Raw genomic sequence first — 10114 nt, 5'->3', positions numbered from 1 at the left:
AGAGGAGAAGCAAACGTGTGATAGTTTGGTGAGGGGAATAAACATGTGATAGTTAAGGTTTATTGAGGGGAATAAACATGTGATAGTTAAGGTTTATTGAGGGGAACAAACATGTGATAGTTAAGGTTTATTGAGGGGAACAAACATGTGATAGTTAAGGTTTATTGTGCAAACCTGGCCAATGTACACATGTGGGATTAATTGAAGGGTAGAGAGATAAATGGCTCAGTGAGCCTTGCCTTTCTTGTGTCTTGTTTTCTGATGGTTGGACCTTAGCTAGTTCTCTGCCTCAACTGGCAAGGCTCACTTCCTGTGAGACATCCCTGAGGAGAAGCCATACAGACCTACCCTGATGCAGCCCTGGGTGCTGGAGCAGCCGTGTGGAGACCCCTGCCAGCGCTGAGATGCTTACATGTTCGCTGATTCAGCTTTCCTCCTGCAGTTGGTGTCATTGTGTGTGTTTTGTGAGATGGAGGAGGACTTTGTAGATGGGTGTCAGGGACATATGGGCTAATGTTGGACTTATGGGCTTGGACAACACTGGATTGGGATGCTTTCTTAAGGTACACTTACCCTTTATATAAAGCTCTCTCTTATAAAATATGAGTGTTTATGAATGTTGTTTCTCTAGTCTACCCAGAGTGACACAAACGCTTAACAATACTTCTGAGATCCCAAGGGGAGAATGTGCCTTGTACTAATTGAACACTTTTGATCTAGTGTCTATAATTCCCCTGGTGACCTGGGCTGTGTTATAGATTACTGAGACTTTAGAGTCTCCTCTTCCAAGGCATGCAACATCCTTTGTAGATCACACCAGAAGGTCTCGATGTGGAAACCCCACTGAGTAAACTGGGCTTTACCTTAAACTCACCTATAGCCCTTGGCATAAGTCTGGAATTTCTTAGTGTGAGAAGATGCAAATGACTGCTATCTCAAGGTGATAGTACTGGCAGTCATTGGATTTTGGATCTCTTAGCTGGGACTAGCATACACTTAATATTTCTATGGCCTCCTTACTTTATTATGACATGTATGAATCTGGTAAGCATGGTTCTGTCATTGTGAATGAATATTATCAAACTTTTTGCCCTATCACCAGCCTAGTCATTTAAGAGTTTAATCAGTACAAGTCAACAAGTCCTACTTTGGACATCATAGTCAGCTAAAAGTTGTATAATGTACTTTGCTCAACAGTGTTTTAAATTCTATACCACTGACTAAATTAATGACACTATTAAAAGAATTAACGTATGCCAGAGGGAGATGAATGATAATATTCTCTAACATAAACTGGCAATGATGTCTCTTATATAAACCACAAATAAATGAATAAATTTTGGGCTCACTCTGAGTTCTAGCCCCATCTAAATAAAATGAGTTTTTATGAGGTGGCCCTGCTTGAAGCTTGCCCTAACGAAGAGATCTCTGAAGCTATGGGTGCTACAGCAAAGTGTGGCAAAGAAACTAGATGGTGCCTGGCTATCAAAAAGCATGGTACCTTAGGCCTTTAAGGCTTGTCTTCCAACAAGCTGCCTTCTAAAGTGGCCTTAACTAAGTTCACATGGAAGAAGCACAGCAGCTTCTGTGATCCAAGGATTGTAAATAATAGAATCCTAATCCAAAGGAGGGAATGGTATCAAAGTTTAAATTATAAACACCATTTTTACACAAGACTGTGGATGGCAGTAAGCCCAAAATCCATTTTCAGGGTTCCCACATGGATTAAGCTTCTGGTGAATCCCCTTTGGCCATAATTGAGGGATGGATGTAAACAGCCTTGTTATCAGAAATAGAGCACCATAAAATCAATTATGGCAGATATAGATAGGTTAAAATGTGTATATTATCATTTGCTCTCCCTTTTGAACCATTTAAAAGTTGCTTCAGTATAAAAAAGAGTGAAGGGGAAATACATGTGGATTAACTTTCTGGAGAATGTCCTTTGAGCATCGAATAGGGATATGAATAGCTTGCTATCATGCAGAGTACATTGGAAAGTGGATTATTACAGAGGCAGTTAAGTTAAAATTTAACACTTTATCATTTGATTTCTCTTTAAACCCATTTTAAATTTATTATAATTATTAATGTTTTCTACTTTCTTTTTGATTGACATTTTCTGTTTTACTTGTTATTTTATTCATTTATTCATTTGTGTTTTGTGAAGTAAGTTTTTCTGTATTTGAAATCCTGAAGAGCTAAATCTAGAGACAGTAACTGGATTAATGGATTTGGGGGTGGGGGTGGGGTATGAGAGGGAGGTTGGGGGAAGTAGGGAGCTAGTAATAATGACTACAAGAAAAGAGAAAATGTTTTAGATTGATTGTAGTGGATGTGTACAATTTCTTAATATGACTGAACTATTGAATTGTATGATATATGAATGCTATGCCAACAAAACTGTTACAAATGTTTCCTGCAGTAGCTTAAAATGATTCTTTGTGGCACGAAGCCCCTCTTTTGCTGACCTAAGACTTAGATGACTATGTAGATACACTTCAGTGATAATGAAGGTATTTCCCGGTCTCTTTTATCTACCCACCAAAGAGAAACTATAATTTGAAAATGAGTAGACATTAAATCGCACTCATTACCTTTGTAAAACAGGCAAAGGCCAGTGATATTACATGGTGTATTTGAAGCCACATGGCAAGTTGGCACATCTCACATTAGACCCGGTTTCCCTGACCCCTTGTGTTGCCCTATCATACTGCGTAGCTTGAAAATGCTGTCAAACGCCAGCTCGTTATTTCTTGGTTCACAGCAACGCTACACACAGCAGAACGAAAGGGCGCTCTGCCCAGCCTCGCCGTCACAGTCATGACTATTCTGGGCTCCATTGTTGCAGCAGCTCTGTCCATCCGCTCCGTGAGGGTCTTCCTCTCTTCTAGAGCCCTCTGCTTCATTCAAAAGCAGGAGTTCTCCTCCAACCACCTGGCCCTGCTGCTATCATGGCCAAAAGACATGAGAAAAATTCTCATCGTCCTCACTTTTAAGGGATGTTCTGACTGTACATCTTCCAAACAGATATGGTCTTCTTCTGGTAGTCCATGAATTGTCCACTGTTCCTCACCCACACCATAATTCAAATCCACCACTTCTTCCTTGGTCTTTCTGTTTTCAGTGCCTAGCTTTCTCATGCATTCTAGTGATTAGAAAATTGGGTCAGGTACACCACAATTTTGAAAGTGACAGGTTTGCTTTTTAGCCCTTTAAAATGGTCTTTCTGAACAAGTTTTCCCAATGCAATTTATTGTTCGCGTTCTTTCTTTTTAAAAACCCTTTTATTGATACTTAACATACTTTACCATACCACTCAATGGTTTCAACATATTTAAAAGGGTTGTGAAATCATCACTACAATCTTTTTATTTTTATTTTCTTCGTTCTTGTATCTATTGTTATTAGCCCGCCCCCCTTGCCCACAACCTTCTCTATCACAGCACTAAGAACAAATTAATCTCATTACTTTTTCTATAGGTTTACCTGTCCTGGATTTCATATAAAGGGAGTCACACAAAAAACAAAATAAACCCATCAGTGACAACAAAATAAAACTCAGATAAATTTCAATCCCAAAGAAACATAGCATATTTCTTATAATAAATCCCAGAACATGCATTCTAAAGGTTAAAAAGGACAGGAACAAAATATAACAATGTATTTACATATAACTCTCCCACCATGACAACCCCATGTGTGTCAGAGTAACATCATGCTCCGCGCCATTTTTAATGATTGAGTTTCAGGAAGTAGACCTCCAGGCCGTGCTTCCAAAGCACTTCTCATTGAACTAGAACTTTCACCCTTTCCATCGATTTCTTGCCTTACCGAAGGACTCCTTTAGAAATATAAGTAAATGAAAAACTGACAATATTTGAGTGGTCTCTCTCGACTCTCGACTCTCGACTGCAGCTTACTTTGACATGATCACCAAAGTATTTCAATGATGACAACCAGAGAAAATTTGAAATAGTTGATGAGAGAGTTAAATTAAATTAAATACTGATGGCGATAACTCTGTGAAAGGTGAAGGCGACCTTTAGGATCAGATAAGAATGTTGGTGGAGCAATTTGATAAACATAATTATTTGTCAGTGAGGGCTACTGAAATGGCAACTATTTTGTCATGCTTCTATTTACCACAGTGTAAACAAGAAAATCATTTTAAAACAATAATAATGAAGATAATATCTAATATCCTGTGTCAGGAATTGTACTTACAAAACAAAAGCAAACCCTCACTGACTTGTGGTCCATTCTGACTCCAAAGCCTCCTTCCCAGGCGAGTAGAAGGGTCCTTGCGGATTTCCCTGACTGTACAACGTTCCGGGAGTTTACCGCTCTCTCCTGACGAGCTTCCGGGAATTCGAACCAGGCCTGGAGTTAGCAGCCTAACTGGTAACTCACTATACCACCAGGGACCTTTCAGAAAATGTGCTAAGTATATGGAATTTATTTAATGGGCAAAAAAAAAAACACATTTGCAGGTGAGCATTATTATTACAATCAAGCACGTAGGCTCTGTGGGAGAAAGATAAATCCAGATGTAGTCAATTAATAAGACTCCCGTTTTGAAGGAATTCTCTTTTATAAGATAAGATGGGATGTATCTTTGGACTGTACTAGAGAGTGTGACTTAAGTTAACAACCTTTTTGTGGGGCGGAGGTATGGTCTTATAAAAGATAAAAACCACATCTCCATCAAAGCCACTCCTCTGTGTAGAAGAGCCATCTCAGAAACAGAGAAAGCTTGGAACCCTGGGGAGAGCATGTGGACTGGTGGAGGTCGAGACCAGAGGCACCAGACACCATGGCATGGAGATTATGGGACACAGCCAAGGAGCTAGACTGAGACTAGAGACCAGGGATAGACCACAGAAGCATCACTGATCCTATGGTAGTCTAAGGTAGATAAATAGGCAGGTTTCCTGGTCCTTGGAGAAAGAGCCCAAGGGACCACATGGCTGAGAAGATAAGGACAAGAGAACAGACCTGGCTGCTGACTACGGAGAGGCGTTGCTGTGGACCAATGACGGTATCCCTACTGTTTACTGATCCTGATTTGCGGTGACCTGTAAACTCCCCTAAACTTCCTTAATCGTGGGGGGAAAAGAAGTTAGCACATAGAAAATACGGATGTAATATTTTCTATTATGAAAAATAATATTATTTATTTAGCATGTGTTTTGAAAAGTATTGTGTTGTTGGATAAAACAAAACTAGTAGGTGTTGCATCAGCCCTGACTATGGCTACCGCATGTGTGACACGGTAGAACCGTGTGACATGCGGTTTTTCATGCCTGGTTTCCCCGAGGAGTCCTGGGCGATGCTGAAGCTCCAGCAGTTTGTTTCGCAGCCACGTGCACAACCATTTGCGTCACCCAGGGGCTGTGGTTCATAAACTAGCTCCTGCTAGACAAGGAAACCACTGCCATTTCCACAGCAGCCATTGAAGCTCCTGGAAAGCCAGGCTTTCTACTCCCATCAGGAGTCACAGTCTCAGAAACCCACAGGGGTACTTCTCCCCTGTTCTGCAGGCTTGCTTTGAATCAGAATCAGCCCCCCGACAGTGAGCGTGGGTTCTACGGAGTTAGGGACCACTATCCTTTTGGCCAAGCCCTTCTGAGACAATGAACCCTATCCCCAAATCTGCAGGGTAAACATGAAGCTTGCAGAAAAGAGCAACCTCAGACCTGCTGAGTCTGCAGCCACAGCTAAAGAGTCCAGCCCACCACTCCCATCCCTCCCTTCAGTTCCCACCACGCTGTCCTGCCCTGCTCTGAGGTGGTCAGTCAGCAGGCCTCCACTTGGCGGCCTTCTTCTTGAGGACAGCCTCCGGCAAGCAGGATGTCACTACAGGGAGCACTCACCTTCTTCTGCCTCTGGACTAGTGAGTCTCTCCTTGACCATTTCTGTGTAGATGTGTGACCCACCTAGCTCTTTGCTGCTCTTGTATCCTTCTGGCATCCTCAGCGCTCACTGGAAATTCTTTTATTCCTTGTAGCCGGAGTCCACGCACTCCAAGTGGAACAGACCCAGCTATCCGTCTGCACAGCCAGAAGGAAAAGTGTCGATATATATTGCTCTGTATCGGAGACAAATTTTGCAACTGAAGCTGTTCACTGGTACAGGCAGAAATCTAATCAGGCTTTAGAGCATCTGATACACATCACCTCAACAACAACCCCAGCTCACAGACGCTTAGGAAATAGAGACAACAAAATTGAGGCAAGAAAAGATTCCCCGTCTTCCACTTCAATCTTAACCATAAATTTCATAGAAGAAGATGACGCAGCTGTTTACTACTGTGCAGGATGGACCCACGATACTAGAAGTGCCGAGACAACTCGACAAGAACCGCTCCCCAGGGTGCCTACCCAGATGCTTCCTAAAAGCAGCAACCACAGCCAGCCCCCACCTCCACCCCCACCCCCACCCCCGCTGGGCTCCGCCTCAGCCTTCTCTTCACTGCAGCACTTCCTGAGGGGTCCAGGAAGCCATCTCGTGTCATACTTATTCACTGCCCCCATAAATTGTACATACATCCTTTAATTATTAATGAATGAAGGCCTTGTCCTGGGAGAGGTTTATCAGTATCCTATCATCATCCAGATACTTTCCATGCATGGATTTGATTCAAGCTGAGGGCAAGAACCTTGCCAGAAAACTTAGCTATATTATACATAAATTACCACACACAACCATGACCATCTCTCTACAATATGGCTATTATTTGCCTGTTCTACAGGAACTACAAAACAGGAAGGCTTAGAGAATTTATGTTTAGTGTTTGGCCAATGACAACAAATCCATGATTTTGAACTGTACAATGAGGCCCACCATTATTCCATATTACTGTTTCAGGATCATAATTCTCTAGTGCAAATCTAGCCACTTCTCATCTCTTAGTTAGTCATACTTTTGTGCCTGTGTGATGCTATGATGTTGGAAATTATCCCAGGAGTCACCCCAAAGCCAGCAGGGCTACCCATAGTGGCCAGGGCTCAGTGGAGCTTCCAAAAACAGGAAGGCAGACTAAGAAGAAAGATCTGGCAATCTACTTCTACAAATAAGTCAACGAAGAATCTCTGGGTCATGCCAGCATATTGCTGAAGAGAGTGCTGAAAAGCAAGCTACTGCATCATTTAAAACCAGGAAAGGTGTGCTTCAGGGATACACCCTCTCTTCATAGTTGTTCAAGCTGTATGCTTAGCAAATAATCAGAGAAGCTAGGGATGCAGCAGCAGGACAGGAGGGAAGCTGATGAACAGCCTACAATGCACACCCAGATGACACAGTCTTGCTGGCTGAAGGTGAAGAGCACCAGAGACCCTTGCTGATGAAGATTGAGAAGTGCAGTCTTCAGGATGGGTTGCAACTCAATGTAAGGCAAATCAAAATCTTCACAATTGGACCAGTGGATAACGTCATGATAAGTGGAGAACAGATTGAAGATGGAAATGATGTTGTCAATGGGCATGGGAGCAGGAGTCAAGAGATCAAAAGACTCACTGCACAAGGTCTGTTTAAAGTGTTGAAAAATAAGGATGTTACTTTGAGGACTAAGATACTTCTGACCCAGGCCATGGTATTTTCAATAACCTTATATGCATGTGAAAGTTGGGCATTGAATGAGGATGGCTGAAGTAGAGTTCATGCATTTGAATTATGGTGCTGGAGAAGAATATTGAAATTACTATGGACTTCCAAAAGAACCAATGAATTTTTCATGGAAGATATAAAACCAGAATGCTTCTTAGGGACAAGGATGGTAAGACTTTGTCTCATGTAATTTGGACATATTATCAGGAGGGACCAGTCCCTGGAGAAGGACATCATTCTCGGTAGAGAAGAGGAAAAGCATAAAAAGAGGAAGGCTTTCAATTGCATTAGTTGACACCGTGGCTAGTAAAAAGGAAATGTTTTGAAAATGATGATGGCAACAGATGTACAAATGTGCTTGACACAATGGATGGATGGATGGATGGATGGATGGATGGATGGATGGATGGATGGATGGAGCGTGATAAGAGTTGTACGAGCCCCCAATAAAATGATAAAAAGAAGAAACCTAAAAAAAATTGACCCCGTGCCTGCATTGATGGGTTCAAACCTAAGAGTAATCGTGAGGATGGCGCAGGACCAGGCAGTGTTCTGTTCTGTTGTGCACGGGGTCCCTGTGAGACAGAACTGAATAGATGGCACCGAAGGACAACAACTGTTGGAAATGTTCCAAAATACACAGTGTCTGAAATAAATGACTCAAACATGCCTACAATCCCACGACAGGGCAGTGTTTGGTTCTCTTGTACATTGGTCTTCCAGTGGAAACCAATTAGCCAAACCAAAGGAAACGTGGGGGTTAATCTGAGTGGAACAAGTACTCTTTCTTTGGCAGGGATATCGGGTTAATCTACTTTTGTCCTTGTAAGAAGAAAGAGATTTGGGGGGAAGGGGGGAACAAAGGACATTTAGTAGTTGAGTGTGTGTGTGTGATCTCATACTTTTGTTAGTTATTTACATATTTTAACTCCTTTAACTCTGAAAGCAACCTATGAGCTTTACTGTTACTATTGTCATCAAGCATATTTGATACACGAAGGAAATAAAAACCTAAGTGATTACTGCCTTCCCAAGGTCATAGAGCTAGTACAGGTCAAAGCAGGGTAGAAGCCAAGGTAGGCTGCCTCTAGACTCTGTCCTTGTGATCACAGGCAGATATAAAGAAGTGCCTATAGTTCTTCCTAAGCTTCTATCAAGGACAGCTGGATTACAAATGGAGTTTAATTTCTCGGACTCATAACTTTCATGGGGATAACATTTTTTAATTTAAAAGAGCAAAAGACCCCCCTTGCTTATGTAGAGGGCTTTTAAAAAGAGATGTTATTACTATCAATGAACAATTTCAGTGTTGTTGTTTTTTACTGTAAAATACCGTACATGTTTCATACACCTGAGTCGAGAATCCAAAACAAGCCAGAAGAGGGATTCAGGTCTGTGCGGGCACACAAGTCATGCCCTGACGTTCTGGAAGAATGCCTGTGTAGGGAGAAAAGTAAGGCAGGCACAGGAAGATTCTGAAGAGGAATAAGACAATTTGATAATTGCCACTGCACACGTATTCCTACCAGGGAATCTGATCTGTGCCATGAGACCCTTGAGCCAATCAACTAACCACTCACGGGCATCAGAACCCTCAAACGTGCTCCTCGGGTGTGTGGAAGATGATGGAGTCCCCAGAGGACCAACCACCTGACCCATTGCTTCCTTCTTCCATAGCAAGTCACACCACACCCCTCTGTGCCTCACCAGGGCGCTGCAGCCACCGAGTGCTCCTGGAAGACAAGATCCCACAGGAAGAAGGATGGCACTGCTGGGAACAGTCACCTGCTTCTTCCTCTGGACTTGTGGTTGCTCCCATGTCATTTCAACATTGATGAGCAATGAAGGAGGAAATTCTTTTCTTTTCTTTTTTTGTGTGCACCATTCCTGGAAGTACTGCAATACCAGGTCGATGCGTGGAGTGGATGGAGTAAGCTCCTATTCCATCTCCCTGCTCCAAAAACCCATTTAATATATTGTCCTCGGATAGAGGATGTATCAGATATTAAACTGATAAGAACAGATACTACACTTGATCTTAGCCAAAAGGCCAAGAAGCAATTCTTTATTGTTTCTTCTTTATGTGTCAGGTGCTCAGAGGAATGCCCCCTTTGTATTTGTAGTTGGACTTGAGCAGTTAAAGTTGAAGCACCCCCAAAGTCAAATTTCAGTGCAAGAGAAAAGAATGTTCACATATTTTGTAAAGTGTCCACTGAAAACTTAGTACATAAAGGTAAACACTGGGGCTAAAAGAGACCAAACCAAATTACAGGATTTTTGATGTTTATCATCTCAAACAAGAACTGACCTCCAGTTCCCAAAGTTAAGGAAGAGGACAAATCTACTTACAACAACAATAAAAGAAGAGGAAAAGGTTTCGATGGAGGGTTCCCATTTTTACTAGATGCCTCACAGACAGAGAAGATGCGGTCAGTGGCTCTTGTGGTGTGTCAGGGAACCACAGCACGGAGGTGCCACATGTCTCCCACAATGACTGTCCTGGGTC

General features: G+C 42.3%; 1 non-coding gene across 1 annotated transcript; it reads right to left on the bottom strand.

Moving 5' to 3' along the window:
• Positions 1-9479: 9479 nt before the first annotated feature.
• LOC115868150 lies at positions 9480-9670 on the bottom strand. Its single transcript, XR_004045438.1, has one exon. It is a non-coding gene; the product is annotated as a U2 spliceosomal RNA (small nuclear RNA).
• Between the last annotated feature and the right edge of the window lie 444 nt (positions 9671-10114).

Source organism: Echinops telfairi, unplaced genomic scaffold (assembly GCF_000313985.2).
Source record: "Echinops telfairi isolate 266 unplaced genomic scaffold, ASM31398v2 ScPeMD7_7;HRSCAF=31, whole genome shotgun sequence".
Lineage (NCBI taxonomy): Eukaryota > Metazoa > Chordata > Mammalia > Afrosoricida > Tenrecidae > Echinops > Echinops telfairi.
The sequence above is the reverse complement of the archived record's forward strand: the minus strand, read 5'-3'. Positions and strand labels throughout refer to the sequence as shown.